The following is a 19,046-nucleotide window of genomic DNA, read 5'->3' as shown; positions in this document are numbered from 1 at the left end:
TGTTCAGCTTTCCAAGCCTCTCCTGGCTGTGAGCTGGAGAACTGTGGGTAAATGTTTTGACGCCCATTTTACTTGTATACTTGCTGCAACAAATATTCAAAATGGACCTGCTCTTGGCGAGGCCCTCCTTTCCTCACGCCAGGCAGGCCGAGAGCGGGAGAGACGAGGGGGGTAGCTCGGTAGGTCGGTCAACAAGCGCAAGGCCCAGCTTCTCCCTTCCTGGGCACCTCATCCCGGCTATTTAGCTCAGCCCCCGCAGGGCCATGGCCGCTGCCACTGCCATGGCTTCTGCTAGGGGGAAGGGGGGAGGGTGAGGAAAGGAGAGCCTCCCGTGAAGGAGGAGAACTAGCCCTGCACGCCGCCACGCAGACGTTCTCAGTTAGATGAAGAAAAATAATCAGTCACAAGTTGTGTACTCCTATTTCTCACCAGAGATAATGTATGAATGGAAAAAGCAGAACTGAAATAAAAAGGAATTCTGGCTGTGGATAAAATGGACTTTATTAAATGAATGCTCACATACCTTTGATATTTCATTTTGCTGTTACATCTCTTCTCTGCTTTAGTAACCAACAGACTAATGTACTTACTGTGCAATTGGTATACGCCAGGAGTTCAGAAAAAGTTTAAATTCCTTATAAGAGGAAACGTTCAGCACACTACAGAACCCATCAGTGCTCCCTAAAGTATAACAAAACACAATTTTCCACACCAAAGCATTCTCACTGCTTATACTCTTCAGGCAAAATAAATGTTTCAGGTTCAGACTTCAGCCTGTATTGCAAAACTGTAAGTGTGAAGCTGGGAAGAAAGTCAATCTAAGTAAGCAATTCTTCATCAGCAAGATAGTGCCTTTTCCTACTGTTTCAGGTGAGTGGCAAAATCAATATGGCCATCTCCTTTGCAAATAAACCATGTATCTAGGGTAGGGTATGGACTTTGAAGCACTGGATGCCTACAAACTCATAACAAACTGATTTCTTTCATTGTCCTTATATAGCATTAAAAATGGAAAGGACTAAGTAAAACTTGCACCTAGGTTTCCTTTTCAGCAGAGATGGTTTGCAATAGACACATTTGTGATTATTTTCAATAATGTTTAATTTATTAATTGGGGTTTAATTTTAATTCTGTGAAGAGAGGGGCTAAAGAGAATTTGTTTAAATGGAAATGCAAACTTAATTATTTAAGTTGTTACTTCTGTTAATCTTTATTGGACTTCTGATGAATAACAAAAACTGAAGATTTAGATATGGGTTTATAGAAAAGGTGGTGAGATTTGGAATGAAGAAGTATTTAGTTGTACCTTGAAAATGTTCATTATACTTTCTAGGAATGAAGGAATATTTTTTCTAATTGTTTCCTTGTGTGTGTGTGTGTGTGTTTGTACTTGTTTTTTTATCTTCACATTTTTAGATATTTCTTTTTAATCTATATCTGTATTAGCTATGCACGCTATTCGTGTTTGATATAAGCACTTGTAAAATTACTGCAAAAAAGGTATGTATGTAGGTCATAGATTTGTAGAATTTAAGATGTGCTGTAATCCTTTGTTTAATATTGTGTATCATCCATATGTGCTGTCTGTTCAGTTAAATAGAAATTACAATTCCAAATAATCTTAAAATCACCGTTGTATTAGTTTAACAAACAGTGAACAATTCTTTGGTGGCTAAAGCAGCATTTAACATTTTTGGAGGGCTCAAGGCTGAAAAATAAATGGGGTCATATTCTCAGGAATATGGGAGGAATTCGGAGATTTTGTTTTGTTTTATCAATTCCCTATCGTAAAATGGAGGGAAATTGTGCCCTGTAGTTTTCAACATAGGAAGCTCTAGTTGCTGGGGCGGGGGTGGGGTGTGTGGAGAGGCCTCATCACCACAGGTTGCCTATCCTGAAAGAACTGTAGATCAATTTATAGACAAATAGTACATTCTAATTGTGACCAAAAGTAATTGACTTAGGAAAATCAGCATTCCAACTGTTTTCTTCCAGAAACATTCACTATTCTATGAACTCTTGAGTCAAAAGAAAATTAGCAAGGTTTTGTTTATCAGTAGTGCCTTCCTAATGGGTCAGACTATAGTTGTCAACAGCAACTATAATTCTTCAAGAGCTATATTAGGCTATATTAGGCAGTGAGCTCCAAGTGGACAATTTTGTTTCTTCTTTGTCTCCAAGTTTTTTCTCTTGTAAGGTTGGGCATGCAGAACGAAACAATGGATATAATTTTGTTATTCCCATGATTTAGCCAATTGGATAAAGTGAATTTAATTCTATGCAGATCTCTATCTGAAGCTCAGTCAAACTACCATAGAACTAATTGGTTGAGAAAAGTTTCCTGTTTGATGTTTCTCTAATACAGTAACATGTTTCTCCATTATATCATTAAAGTTTTATATGGAAATAATGTTAGATGTAAACATTGTCTAATGGAAAGAATAAGGTAGGATACTGGACAGCAACTGCATGGTTTGGTCAACCAAAAGGCTACAAGAAACATTGTTTCAAGTAGTACAAATTCGATTCAAAACTCACAATAAAATGAAACTTATTCCACAATAATCTTTGTGTCTTTCCTTAGAGCTAGTTTTTCATTCTGTATAATTGTTCTGCATTCCTTTTTTTCACCCTATTTTTCTACCTCTTTCTCTTCAATTCTTCATTAATTGACCAAGAATCACGGTCACAAGAAATTAACTGCAAACTTAGAAAAGGCTGTGACCTCAGATGGAAGAGTGGAGTGATCCTCCTTACAACACAGGAAAGCCAATTTTTGAGGCAGAGCTTATTAGAGACAATGATATGGTCTTTTCAGCAGTCAGTCTCAATTAATAATCTTGCTGGGTGGTAGCACTAGGAGAAAGATACTGGTAAATGCAATTAATGTTAGACACTAAAGCATTTGCTCTGAGTAAGCCCAGTGGTCGGTCTTGCAGTTAGAGCAACTGGGGTTATAAAGAGAGAACAATATCTAGATTTTCCTATAGGTACAATATATTCAGAGGTGGGTTGCCAATTTTTTTACTTCCGGTTTGGGTGCACTCCCACACACATGCAACATTTCTGCACAAGCTCAGAAACATCCGGGTGGCTGGGCAGAGCCTCCCGCTGCCACTACTTCCGTTCGGCCGATCTGGGCTGAACCAGCAGCAACCCACCTCTGAATATATATGTTTGTATAAGTACTCCTTGATTTACAATCACAATTGGATCTTGGAACCTCATCCCTAAGCAGCTGAGCCCAATGTGAGTTTGGTCCAATTTTATGACTTTTTTTCCCAACAGTTGTTAAGTAAATTCAGCCATCCCATTCATTTTGCACGTTAGAAGCACTAAGAAGTTTGTAAATGGAAATCATGTGGCTCTGGGATACTGCAACCATTGTAAATACATGACTGAATTTTGATAATGTGACCATATGGATGCTAAAATGATTATCAGGACTGTCGTAACATTGAACAGTCATTAAATGAATGATTTTAAGTTGAATTCAAGAACAGTTCCTAAAATAATGGAGGACAAAGAAATGGTATCACATAAGCAGGAATCAAAAAGTTAAAACACTCCAGATACATACGAAGAGTGATCATTTCAGTCAAAGATAAGTTCATGGAGTTCATGAAAAAGACTCTTTTGCATATAATGAGCTATTTCCTTACTAAGCACTTACTAATATAAGTGTTTAGAAGATCTCATTTCCTTACTGTGGTTACTAACAGTTAACTTCTACAGCAAAACTTCCCACCCTTTATATAAATAAAATAAGCTGAAAAATAATTTGCATGGATTCTCACTAAAGCAAATATCCTTCTTAATGTGACTATTCATCAGCATTCTGACTGCATCTTCTTGACTATAAGGTCAGAGCTATTTATTTTGTTAACGAAATGTAACGATTCAAGTAGACGGCTTAATTCAGTTTTATAGGACAGTTATATTTCTCAAATATAATTTTGCTTAATTTGGTATATTTTTAAATTTTTACAAAAATACAAATGTACATGTATTACTCATAGATATACTCAATTTAGCACATTTACAAACTAATTTTATTTACTATAATGTGATTTTATGTACTTTTTCTGAATGCATAGCTTTTTTTGCGTTTCATCTAAAATTTAATTTTTTAATTGCTTTAGCTCTTTTGTAGTGGTGAATTGCTTTATAAATTTTGGAAAAGTACCAATTTAGTGAGATGTGTACCAGTGGTGGATTGCTACTGGCGTTACTACCAGTTCGCTGAGACCATGAAACAAATCTCTCTTCCATTCTTAGAATTAGAACATTTTAAATAATAAAACTTGGCTCCATTCTGTCATTCTAACTATAAGAAGCTAAGTCTGTAGCAATTTAGTGTCATCTATTCAATTTGTGTCTGGAATCCATGTGCTACTAGAAGTTGTTCATTATCTACATTGTTGCTAAACCTATTGGCATAACTTGTATAGTGCTCAGATTTTGGAAATTGATCAAACACAATAAATTAGCTGCTCATGGCTAAATAAAATCAAGAAATCTGCCACAGAATAGTACCTGCCATAAGAAAAAAAGTGTCAGGTAAACTAGAAGTGAAAATGCAATGATCCCTTGAAGCCTTTTTTTCTTTTAAAAAAAATCTGATTGTGATCCCCAAACAACAAAGTGGAGAGGAAAGCTGGCAGGTTAAAGAGAAGAACAGCCAGCCATTACACCAAGGACTTGCCATACGCTAAATAAATAAAACCCCAAGTAGTATAATAGAACAATACGCAACAGCTGTTCCTTTACAAAATTGGGGGGGAGGGAAAGTGACATGTTCTTGAATCAGCATCAAAAATAAAAAAACGGGGGGGGGGGGTAATTGAAGCAATACTTATAAGCATGAATATGTTTATAAAATAATGTGGGACAAAACATAAACAACTGCAAAAGATAAGTCAAAGTTTTTCATGATATTTACTGTTTAATGCTGAGTGCTAAAATCAAGTTATTGTTGGTGTTTCTATTTTTAAAATGTTTTAAATATTTTATCAAAGGATCCATGGTGGCACAGTGGTTATAATGCAGTACTGAGGCTAACTCTGCCCACAGTCTGGAATCAAAGTTGACTTAGCCTTCCATCCTTCCAAGGCCGGTAAAATAAAGACCCAGATTGTTGGGTGCAATTTGTTGACATTTGTAAACTGCCCAGAGAATGCTATAAAAACACAATGGAGCAATATATAAGTCTAAGTGTTATTGCTATTGCTATCCTTCTTTCTTCTTCTTAAATGTTTCTATTTATTTAAAGACTTGGAATTTCATTAGGGTGGAGCCAGATGGTTATGATTCTTCAGGTAGCCAATGTTGTTGTTAGTTGCGTGTCTGACTCACGCAACCCCATGGACAATGTTCTTCCAGGCCTTCCTGTTCTCTACCATCCTCTGGATTCCATTTAAGCTCACACAGACTGTTTCAGTGACTCCATCCAGCCACCCCATTCTCTGTCATCCCCTTCTTCTTTTGCCCTTAATCTTTCCTAGCATCAGGCTCTTCTCCTGTAGCCAATACTTAAATATATTTTATTACTTAAAAATGAAGTGCTGCAAAAAGTAACAAGCTCAGATATTAACATTTCTGTTTATTAAACCTCTTAATTAATTATATTAAATTAACTAAAATATTTAAATAGTTGATCTTCAGGAAAGGACATATATTTACATGCTACTAGGAGTGAAATTTGCCAGTAGGAATTTGTAATTTTATAAAATAGAATAATTAAAGGCTTTTGCCTTTGTCACAAAATGTTGTCGAGGACTAATAAACATTTAAAGAATTTTTGCAATTATTTTTGCAGTTATTTCTGAAAGCTTGTCTGGCTATGAAGTCAAATATTCAAAGAACAGCAGCTTTTCTAAATGTGGCCAGTTTGGGTATTCTGAACCTAATTAATTCTTCTGAGCTGTTTACCAAGGAAACTTAATTATGAGGCATTAGCTTCAAAGTCTGGGAAGCAATGTACTTTAAAAAGTAACGAGACATTTGAAAGTTATAAATTTAGATTCTGACAACTTTCAAAGACATTGAAATGTTTTCCACAACTTTAACAGCTAAATATTCAACTTGCAACTTTGATAATCTGAAGCATTTATTGATTGTAGAAACATTTATTTTCATATTTTACATGTGGAGTTAACAGAAAAGGTTAACCTCGATGCAGCTAGGTGAATATGTGAATATGTGAAGTAAAATGAAAGACTTTTAAAGTAACAGGTAAGCAAAAAAGAAATTACTGTCTAAAGATATAGCAGGCCCAGATTCAAAAATCATAAGATATGATTATCAAATTGTCTGTTGTTTTTGTGCTCTTCTGGATACTTGCTTATTCTTTGCTTTTTTCTGAGAAGAAGGCAGAGGAGAAGATGCCTGATTTGGGAATGAAAATGATTGAACAGCTATGATGGCTTCCTCTAGTGCTGACTACCCCTGGTTTTCCTCTACAGTCTAAGCTGCTTCTGTCAAGGTTTCTATATATATATATATATGCTGTGGGTAGACCGTAGCAATTCTTCCAATTCTACTTCTGTGGATATTTTATTTTGCATTATAAATTAATGTTGACCTACTACTCTCTGTTATTTCTGAGTCTGGATATTGCTCTTTTCAGAACTGGGTGCAAAATGCATCGTCTTTTTGTTGTATTTCATTACTCAGCCAACATTCCCAAGTCCTGTAGCACCTTTGCCACCAGATGTCCAGAAATTATTAACACCCAGCGGACATGAGCAACAGTTGAATTGGTATGAATAAATTTCATCTCACTATAATTATTTATGGAAAAGGCACTCATCTGGCTCCTTTGATGAGACAAGTCTAGTATGGTTGAATTTCTGGCATAGTTCTCCACCTCCTTGGAATATGTCCCTTAACCACATCAAGGTAGTGCCACAGTGGGGAATCTCTTTTATTATTACATACACAAAAATTTAAAATTCACAAAAATGTGAAATTCCAGCTGCTATTTTATTATATGATATGACCTTCAAATGCATAAAATTCTTCCCAAGAACCTAGGAAGTTATAATGTGCATATGTGCAGATCCAAGCAGGATGTCTTTTTGTAATTGACAGACTGAAATTTGTCAATGCGCAGATTTTCTAAGTGTCATCCAAGATTTTTTGCTACGGCACTGATAATCACTGGTTTATGCCATAAATTTCATTTTTGATTTGAGAACTTGATACTTTTTGATCTTCTATTCTTTGTCTTCTATTTTACAATACTTGTAAGTATTGCAATGTCAATTATCCACACTTCCTTCTTTTCAACCACAGTTAATGACCCAAATCTATATCAGTTTATATTAGAAATCCTACAATATTTTAACCTGCTCATTTTTTTACTACTTTTTCAACTCTATGTTTCCATCATTTTGTTTTTGTTATTGGTACATGATAATTTTTACAGATTTTGTTATTATCATTTTTGGTCACACATTCAGCCAGATGTATTATTATAGTATTTTATGCCATCTTTTATTTATATAAAAAGTGCCATATAAGCTAAAAAGTGCCATATATGCTAAATGAGCAGCTAAATACATTTTAATAAATAAATAAGTAATAAACAAACTAACTAGGACCTGTTCAGATTTGTTTCAGAAGACATGAAGAAATATGTTTAACATCAGGAAACATTTTGTCCCAGGAAGAGTTGTTCAGCAATGAACACACTGTCTTGGAAGGGGTCCAGAATGAACTCAAAAGGCGGTGGAAATAGCTAAGATGGATAGTAAACTTTGAGAATCTTAGTAGTCAATTCCTACATGGTTCCATCAGATTAGGTGATTTCCAACCTTTACCTTTTATGATTCTATGAAAATTTCAGTTACTAGATTACTCTGGTAAAGTTCTGTGAAATAAAACATATTCAGATAACTGTTTATGATATGGACTTGCCTATAGATAGATATAGATAGATGTAGACATAGACAGGCACACAGACAGACAGACAGATGGAGATGGAGATATATAGATATATGTACAGTATATATATGACTAATTGGACAATTTTTAGTTATGGCCAATGCAATGACATATTTTATTAGCGTGATAAAATTATGTATAATACATGAAACATAATTACCAAAACTATGCTATCTGTAGCTGCATATAAAAGAAATCACACACTTTAAAGCCAAAATGGGAAGAGAAATTGACTTGATCAGTGTATTTGGATACAATTATAAAAACTCATATCCGGCTATCACAGTTAGTGTTTTTGGTTGTTATAGAAAAGCGAAATAGATATATGTGAGTAGAAGAGGAGATTGAAATATCTATACTAAAACATAGCATTTTAAAATTCCATCATAAGGTATTTTTGCTCAAATGTCAGAAAGTAATTTTTTTTCATCTTTGGATGCCTCTAATAGAATTAGCCAATTGGCCAATTCCATTAGATGATGGTTGTAAATTATTGCAAAATTTTAACATTCCTTTTGAGGTATATTGTTGTAAAATACTACCTTGTTTTATTCTTCTGAGGCCATTAATCAGTAAATACGTGTGATATTTCAGAAATTAAGAACAAATGTAACTTCAGAATAAAATAATTAGCACATTTTCCTGGAACATACTAACCTTAATCATACTTTGTCTCCTATTATTGCAATGTATTGTACCTTGAAAATTACTCCCAAATGCAACTTGTACAAAATCTATTGGGATTATTATCAAGAGAACCTAATATTACAACTTTATGAGGAATATTGTAATGTATCCTGGTAAACATGAGGTCCCCTAATACCTTGTTTCCTAGTGCAAATGAAGTTGTGATCAATTTTAATGTCCTATGTAGTTTGAGACATGGGTATGTCTGGAAACTGCTGACTCCAAATAGAATCTGCCTGCCCAAGGTGTGCTGTAAGAGTGATTGATGACAGTCACCATTATATCACTAAAAAAGATGGTAAAGGTATGTGGGAAAGATTTTAGGAGCCAAGGCAACAAAAATATGCTACCTAAAGAACAGTCAGATAACAGCATAGAGCACAGCTGGATAGTGGATAGGTCAACGGGCTCAAAAGAGACTCTCCCTAGTATCTTGGGTTGTAAAGGCGAGCCGAGGTAGCACAGTGGTTAGGGTGCAGTACCGCAGGCCACTTCAGCTGACTGTTATCTGCAGTTCAGCGGTTCTAATCTCACCGGCTCAAGGTTGACTCAGCCTTCCATCCTTCCGAGGTGGGTGAAATGAGGACCCAGACTGTGGGGACAATATGCTGACTCTGTAAACCGCTTAGAGAGGGCTAAAAGCCTTATGAAGCGGTATATAAGTCTAACTGCTATTGCTATTGCTATAAAGGAGATGGTTGTAGAATTGTACTTTCAGTGATATTGATGTAGATTTACAATAAAATAGAATTCGATTATCTGATTATGTTTCTTGTTTGGTCAACCTGGTAGGTTTGGCAGGGATTTAGAAGCAAGCAGTTCTGGCAAAAACTCTTGTCTACTGAATGCTCTTCTGTGATATATATAAAGGTCCCAACTCTCATTACTGTTTGAAGAGCCCTTAAGACCTGGCTCTTCCTCCAGAATTAGGGATCATTGAGTGGAAATCTTCCTCCTATGAAGTTTATTTTTTTATTGTTTTTTACTTTCAATTTTATTTATTAATTTGTTAAAATGTAAAAACAGAAATACAAAGAAAAAAAGAAAATAATGGGAAAATAGGGGAGGGCAACAGAAAGAGGAAACATGTAGGATAAAGGAAAAAACACTGATTTCCTACTCTTGTTGTTGCAGTAGAAAAAGGTAATAATATACAACCTCAACTTTTAAATTTTACATAAAAATATAAACTGTCCATTTCTATAACAACAGATATATCTAATTAACAAAGCCCAAAGTTTCATTACTGTGTTTTCTACCTCAAGCAGGAAGTTCAAAAGTGGTTTTCAAGTAGAAACAAAGTTAATTGTATTATTTTCTTTAATCACAGCAGTCAATTTAGTCAATTTAGCTAACTCCATCATCTTTTGCAATCATTTGTCCATTATGGGAATCAAAGTATCCTTTCATTTTTGTGCATAGAATATTTTTTATGCTCAGCATACATAACATCAAGATTGAGGTTTATTTAATTTCTGAGCTTGGTTACCATTTATATTTTAGCTTCTAGCTTTTGTATTTATATATTGGTTGTCTTTGATGATGACAGGGTGCTTATATTGTTAGGGTGCTTATATTATTATATGTATGTACAGAGTCAACTGTTGGCCAATCTTATAATTTTTTTAAGAAATAAAAAAATAAAAAAACATTTATAACATCCACATTTTGCTTTTGATATTAACTTTTAAAGCTAAGGTGTCTCTATGTGCATGTAAAAACTGAGGTAGAAATAGGCCAGAAATCTGAGTGTGGGGTGATCTTCTTGTTACCTGATGTGCAGGCTATGATTTTATAATTGCAATATTATATGGATTGTATTTTTATGGTTTGATATGGTTACTTTTTTCTGTAATTATAATAAGAGGAATAGAGATCCAGAGAGAGGGCTCCATTGCACACAACATCAAGGTGCTATCTCCTAGTCTTCTTAAACAATATTAATGTTTTACTATGGGTCTTTTCAAAAAAGGGTTCTGTTCTTTTTGTGGTTTGTTTTTATGATTTTTTAAATTGTAATCTGCCCAGAGTCATGTTTTTGTGAGATTGGTGGTTATATAATGTAAGTAAGTAGGTAGTTATGTAGGTAGGTAAGTGAGCGAGTGAATGTTGGTGCATATGAGTTGCTTTTAGTAAAAATTATTGCTATGTCATCAAACATTTTCAATAAATACATAAATATTTAGGTGAAAGAATTTTACAACTAATACACAATGAGTACAATCTTTTAGTGACATATTATCAAAGAATTGCAGTAATTTGAGGACACCATAACCTTGGTGGAGAAATACATTTTTAGTTTGCAAAACATAACAAAAAATAATCATTCAAAGGAGATTGTTTGCGGAATTGGGATTTACAACATTGCAAGCTATTTTGTAATCTCAAAAATTGATTTAAACCACAGGTGTATTGATATATTGAGTTGGTGCTGGTGCAGAGTCTATTAAAATAATTTTGGATTCATCTCTGCATGCATTAGAAGCAGCAATACTACAAAAATATAGAGAGCTTTGTTGAAGGTAAAAGGATTATGTTTCAAGGATAATATCTACTGTAAAACAGAAATTCAATAGGAACAACTAGAAGAATTAGTTTATGCTTGTGAAAAATCATCATAATATATGGTCAGAGTTTTATTAAAAACAATACACACATTTAGCTTTACAATCAAGCTTATAAAGGTTATGTTATTCAGTTGCAAAGCTTTTATTTTTATTTGGATTATTAGCCTGGAAATAAATTAGCCTTAGCACATGTTCTACCCAAGCCATTTTTAGAAGCAGGGATGATAAAATTATAGAATATGTTCATGTTAAGGAGCTGAATCATAGCATTGATCATTTTGTGGTTGTTAATAATTATTAGCTGAGAATCTACAGCAGGGGTGTCAAAGTCAATTTCACTGAGGACTGCATCATTGTGCTTGACTTCAGGAAGCTGGGGTGGGCACGGTGAGGGTGGGCATGGCTAGCTTGATGCCACTCGTGTTGGGAGCGCCTGTGGTGGCCCGAGTGCTCTGTCAGTGAAAACAGGCTCCTGAACTCTGCTTTTGGCTGGAATGGCCACCAGCAGGACAGCCTCCTGAAACCCTCTGCGGCCCTCCCAAGCTCCATTTTCACTGGCAGAAGGTTGCAGGATGCTGTCCCAGACAAAAATGGAGATCAGGAGCCCATTTTCGCTGGTAGAGGCACTAAGGGCCAGTCCATTGTTTTCAGACTGGCTCCATAGACTGATAATCAGGTACACAGTGCTGATGGACTCCACCCTATCCAGGATTTCCTGGTTGGAGACAAGGTCTTGCCAAGGATTAGGGTTGATCATGAGGATGTAATTGGGAATACACATGTGAAATTTATCCAGTTGTTTCAAATGACTTTGGTACAGGGTCAGATGCAGATCCATATAGGAGGAAAGGGATAACTACAGTTCTGTAGACATTCACCTTTGTGGAGATACTGATGCTGTGTTGAGTGAGCACCCTAATAGCTCCTGCTGGCTGGCCTTGCTGATCCTGGACCCATTTTCTTGTCCAAAAACCCATTGGCCAAGATGATTTCTAAGTATTTGAATCTGTTTACGTTTATCAGCTGACTGTAATCAACTGTGATTTTAAGTTCATGGGCTTAGTATTTGGTATGGGTTAGTCAGTTTATCAAGCTGATTATCAGGCTGAAAAACATAGCAGCATCTGGGAATTTAAGATATCCACAGGTAAATGAATTGGTTCAAAATGGCTAAATGGTTAAAACAAAAAGCTAAGAAAATAAACAAAAGTTTTAAAAACTTTGGGAAAGGCTCATTGTCCTGGCACTTTTTAAATCACAACAGCACCACTACAAAACTATATCACCAAAACTAACTCCAACAGCTCTTGCCAAGTCATTCATAACTGCATTTCACCTTGAGTTTGGCAAAACCTAAAACACAACTGTTTGTGTTGAGCAAATTGTTGGTATCTAAGGATATTTTTTGTACTGTGGCTGACATCGTGAATGTATAACAACAGAATTTATGATAAAAGAAGCTGTAGGAAAAATGGAGCTGTCACAAATGTCAAGCTTATATCAATAACTCCAAGTACAGGCAACAGTATGACCTTTCCCCTCATTTTATAATTTATATTTCAAAAAAGCAATGAGTCATTGCAAATCAGAGTTAAACTGCATGCTTCTTTGCTCTGTTTAGGTAGCTAAAGTCATGTACTTACTGGTCTTTTAATGGGAATATAATTTACTGGGAATATAATTTTCCAGAATTTGATATTTTCTTTGATTCAGACTGTATATAATATTGACTAAAGCAAGTCTTATTTTCATGATTTTCAGTAATCTGTTTTTAATACCGTGGATGTATTTATTAATGATACTTTTTAAAATTTCATTATTCCATTTGGGACTTAAAGAAGCCATACATTTATTCCTGGATATATATTAGCTTAAAAAAAAAAACACCTAGCTAAGAGATAATGGCTGTAGTATGTTACGCAATAAGACTTGATGTCTAAACAGAAATTTTAATTTATATCTCCTAATTTATCAAACCTAAAGATCACATTGGTTATTAACATTAATATACTGAACTGTATCTAATATTGAGAACTGAATCTAATACAATATTGTTACACAGATAACTCTGAACTGCAAGGGATAATTTAAACAGTTGGAAAACATGGAAATGTTGGCAAGCTTACATGCAATTATGTATCCACATACAATAAATAAAATTATAACATCAAGTTATTCTGAAGACTAGAACTGAGAAATGTTTCTTAGAGTTTTATAATCTTTGTTCTACAGGTGGAAATTTAATGAGTGTTTCTTTTACAGCTAATTTTTAAAACCCAACTCTGATTCTTTAAAGCAGGAGTGTCAAACTTGTGGCCCGTGGCCCAGATATATCACGCGCTGGCCACTCCCACCCCCAGTTTAGCAAAGGGAAAAAAAGTCATGATACATCACGTGATGACAATGTGATACCATGACTTTGACACCCCTGCTCTAAAGAGTTCATTTGATTGACTGTGATCAAATCATGTACAAATGTTGCTCTTGCTTAATATTCTATTTTTGTCTACTTATGCCAAGCAATAAAATTTGTTCAATTTTGTGATGAAATGTAAAGCCGGATTCCCAGAAGGAAATGTGTGTATTCCAGAAGAGTAAGAGATAATTCAATTCAGATAGTTTGTGTGAGAGGAACAGGCTAAGAAGAGTCCCTCCCTAGTAGTTATCAGTGTATATATTTCACGTACATAGTACTCTGCTTTAGTTTGGCAGGATTCTTTCTACAGGTGTGGAATAATAAAGAAACCTGCTTGGAAAAATTCACTACTTTCTTGGTTTTTGGAGCTTGACAATTCAGTAGGATACATTTCAAGGTAATTGAGCATAGAATTGCATCCTAAACTAAGACATACTTCTTTTTTCTGTTCTACCAATGATAGGAAGGATTATTCTTTTGCTACATTTAGCATTGGCCTGTCAATAAAAGAATAACTATATTGTTGACGTTTGAATGCGTTACAAAATGCTGCTTCTGAGGGACTCTCAGTTTTGTGAAAAATGTGTGTATTTGTGTTTCTTTCTTGTTATGTATGTATGTATGTATGTATGTATGTATGTATGTATGTATGATGTATGTATGTATGTATGTATGTATATTTAGCATTTAGCAATTTAGAATCGGCAACAGGTACAATAACTTTTTTAGATAATAGAATGGCATGGTTAGCGCAGAGTAGGTACTGAATAGCATAACTTCTCATCACATTTGGTATAAGTTACATGAGCAACAATACTGAATGTTAAATGCATAATTTTTTATCTTTTAAAAGTGGAATAGCTAATAAATAGATTATATTACAAAACAGAACCTCCACCAGTCTGCCCTATTGGAAGAAGAAGTAGGCATAAGAGGAAAAGGGACCGCACTTTGATAAGAACTCTTATAAGGAGGAGAAAATTCCCTAATTGTCACTGCATATACTTTATGTGTTAATGGATGAAACAGCTAGTCTTATGTGGGCAAATTCAAAAGGGGACACTATTGTAATATTTTATGCTATTTTGCCTCTTAGATTCAGCACATTTTCTCTAATTCTTTATTCATCTTAACACTGTACTTTGATTATGACAATTATGTACAATTTGGGTTTTCTCATACTTTTCATTCATATTTGAAATTTATTTAGTTATTCTTTAAGAAGCCACAACCTCTTCTGGAACTCACATAAGCCATTTTGGCTTAGCAGATACTAAGTCATAAAGCTGTCCATATATAGAACTAAGATATTGCTATGGAATTTGAACTGAATAGATGTGTCACCATTTACCATCAATGTGGTGAACAATGAAAACTGAAGGAATAAAAATGCTCAATGGAAATAACATCAAGAGTTTGGATGAAAACAATTTTTACAAATATATGGGCATCCTTCAAGCTGACAACTTCCAATCAAGAAAAAGATTAGAAGTAAATACACCAGGAGAGTATTTTAGATCTTAAAGTCTAAACTGGGTGGAGGACATACCATCAAGTCAATTAACACCTGGGCAATTCCAGTTATTAGATTCACATCTGGAATAGTGTCCTGGACTCAAGCAAAACTAAAAGCCATGGATAGGAAGACCAGAACAATAATGACAATGAATCATTCTTCATCATCATCCTTCATCCTCATAGCAATGTGGACAGATACTTCTTACCAAGGCATGGAATGTTGTAAGTATATCAGGTGGTTGAAGAAAAAAGGGCATTAGAAGAATATCTGAACTAGAGTGAGGAAGATGCACTGAAACTAGTATACTAGGAAAGCTTACTGAGTACTGGAGACACCAAACTGGCCTATAAGAAAAACCACATGAAGAATGGAAAAGAGACACAGCAAGGGAAATTATTAAATGGGTAGTATATAAAAAATAGCAAATAGGGAAAGCAAATAACAAAACTGTGACTAAGAGGAGGAAAGTTTAAAAGTAGGGGAGGGGGCTACACAAGATCAAGCCTTAAGAATAAATATATACAAAGGCAGAAATGAGAGGACAGCAACAGACAACAAATGCTGCTTCTGCAAAGAAGCTAAAGAAACAGGATAACCTGGATAATATACACTGTAGTACTTAGAGACAGTAGAAGAGAAAGAACTGGACAAAACACAAAATATAAAGATATGCAAAGACCTGAATATCATCATCATTGACACAATTACCATCAGTCAACTGCAAAAGCTTTACTTGCAACAGCTTATATCCTGTGATGATATCATTGACACCCTAATCAACATATGTCTATCTCAGGTCTCATAATAGAAATAGGATTCTCTGAAAACCAAGATGTACTTTCCATCTCCAAGAGCCAAGGTGGCGCAGTGGTTAAAAGCAGCACTGCAGGCTACTGCTAGATCAGCAGGTCAGCGGTTCAAATCTCACCGGCTCAGGGTTGACTCAGCCTTCCATCCTTCCGAGGTGGGTAAAATGAGGACCCAGATTGTTGGGGGCAATATGCTGACTCTCTGTAAACCGCTTAGAGAGGCCTGAAAGGCCTATGAAGCGGTATATAAGTCTACTGCTATTGCTATTGCTATTGCTATTTCTGATTCTCCAAGCATAACAATGATAATATTTTCACTTTTTCTTCAAGAAAAACTTTTTTCTATACAATTCATTTCTTTTCATGAAACAAAATACTAGGTTGTGACTAACATAGTTACATTTTAACTTCATTGCATTCAGGGATAATTAATGTCAAGAATAGGTGCTTATTCACCTGTAATGAGGCACCTAGTGAGACCCTCCACAGTCAATCCATATACCTTTGTGTATTAGCACTGTCACATTATTATGGATGACCTGTCAACTGGAACCCATAATTAATATTTTGGCAAGTCCGACAAGTCAATAGATACACAGCTGGAAGAGTGGACTGGATTCAAATAGAATGAAAATATCTGGATTCTGCAAATGCTACTGCAAAGAAGCCCTGATGCTGTCCCGTTCTCATACCTGAAAATACATTTTTTTAAAAAAAGATGGTGGTGTGATCAGTATGAGACGTACCCACCCACTCCTCTTTCCCCCTCTATGAGCTAACTGAAAACAAAAAGGCTTTTTGTATTTGCATATTTCTGAATTTAGGATCCTGTTTTGATCATGGATGTTGATGTCAGAAAAGTCTTATTAAGTACTTTGCACAACATGGAGGATGTGGATTTAATTGATTGGGGGAGTTGGTTTATTTGCAAACATCACCATGTCTACTGAGAGCTAAATGAGATCCATCCAGATTAATGAGGGGAGTCCATGAACATATTTTAGAATGTGGGTGACATGATTATCTCACTCCCCATTATCATGTTGATAGCATATTGTGCAAACAGGACATCCTGGAACAAATTAATAGGCGTCTGTGGAAATTTGGATATGTAGAGAAGACATGCTGTTGTATTTCTGGCTTTGGAGAAAAGCACACGTGCTGCAGCTGCATTGTTTGGCTTCAGATTGAGTTTTAGCCAGATGTGAGTAGAGCTGTTATGGAAACAGCTGTCAACAAGCCATTGTGGAAAATAAGCACTGCCTTTAGTCCAATATCACCACTTAGACGCCAATGATTGTTCAGCAATCTGGAGATGAATGAGTTAACAAAGAGTTCATAGTGGTCATCTGTCAGACATTTCTCAGTACAAGATGATGCTGAATGATACGCATGACAAAAGGCCAATGGGCACATCTGGGAATAGAAGACATACAGTAAAAATGAACTACATCGAGAACTTTTTGTTTAGTCAGCAAGAGTAAGAAGTAATTTATCATACACACACAGAATATGCAGCTCATTTGTACAGGAAGGATGGTGACCGTTATCTGAGCAAGCTCTGAAAGATGCTGCAGACTACAGAGTTGCAGCTTTTGAGGACATGAAGAAAGAAAGATGTTGCTATGTTGCAAAACTCCCAGGAAAGAGATGCTGTTACTGGAAAGGGTTGAAATGGTAAATTGTAAAGATGTGCTACTGTGTTTGTTTTCATTAGTCTATGCTTTAGAATAAATCAATGGAAGGGACTTTGAAGATCATCTAGTTCAACCACCTGCTCAGTGGAGAAATCTTCCATCACATAAATATGTTTCACCCCACATAAATGTTTCACTGCTTGTTCTTCACACACAACCTGAAAAAGGTGTCTCATGTCTTAACTCCAATTTTCTGTTCTTGAGATCAAACATATTCAATGCTTTAACAATTCTGAAAAAATCCAGATTATTTTCCTTATCATAACTTTTCTCATCACTCCAGTTTTCAATTTCTTAAAATGCTGCCTTGTCTTTTCTAAGTATGGTATTGTAAGTGCAATATAAAGGACCAAGATTTATCTTCATCTTTATGGTATACTTCCTAAGATTGCATTTTTTAATAGCTATGCAACATTGTTGACTTTTGCTCGGTTTGTGATCGACCAAGACATCCAAATCTTTTTTGAATGTATTACTCCCCATCCTATACCCTTGCCTCAGATTATTCCTAATAAGAAATAAGGACTTTTGTCCATGTTGAAAGCTTTTGCCCAATGTCCCAGCTTGTCAAAATTATCCTGAATCTTGATTGTCTTTGTATCATATGCAATTTGATGATCGTATTCTTTAATTCTTCACTGAAATGTTGATCAGCTTGCAAATCCAGCCTTTTCCAGGAAGAATATCCATAATCTTTAAAGTGTGATAATGCAGGATACAACCAATAATGGGAAAATGTATTCTTTACATCAAGGACAGAGCTTGTCCTTTCTTTTCTCCAAGTCAAAACTATATACTGGTATGTGCTTGAAGCTAGATTAGGGTTGACCAATGGTGTTACCAATTTCTGACGAAGACTGGGCCACTGGCTCTGGTTACTATCCCACACCATTTTCTCTGACTGGCCAAGAGAATCTGGCTCTCAGACTCTAGAGACTCTAGACCAATGATTTCCAACCTTGGCAACTTGAAGATGTCTAACTCTCAGAATTCCCCAGCCAGCATTGGCATTCTGGGTCCAGACATCTTCAAGTTGCCAAGGTTGGAAAACACTGCTCTGGACTGAACGCTGTGCCCCCCAGAGGCGTAACTTCGGAAGCAAGAAGAGTTTTCCGTGGTCCTTATTTAGGCTTGGAAAGTGTCGGAGCTTCCTAAAAGTACCAAACCCCAAATCTTTGCGTTGCTGCAGTACGCAGCGAAGATGCCCAAGGGACGCGTAAAACCAGCAATATTGACCCTGATTTTCTCTCTCAACGTTCAGGAGACAAGCTTCAGAAATCAGAAATCAAGCCCCTTCTGACAGGGACGCGTGCCTAAAGCGGACCGCGCACAATTCCCGCGCGCTTCGAAAGGAAACAGACTGGCTGAGCTTCCTTCCAGCGGAGCGTCTGTTTCCCCTCCCGC

This window comes from Thamnophis sirtalis, unplaced genomic scaffold (assembly GCF_051295495.1).
Source record: "Thamnophis sirtalis isolate CommonGarterSnake01/CBP01778 unplaced genomic scaffold, rThaSir2_p1.2 scaffold_11, whole genome shotgun sequence".
NCBI classification, from domain to species: domain Eukaryota; kingdom Metazoa; phylum Chordata; class Lepidosauria; order Squamata; family Natricidae; genus Thamnophis; species Thamnophis sirtalis.
Note: the sequence above shows the minus strand (reverse complement) of the source record.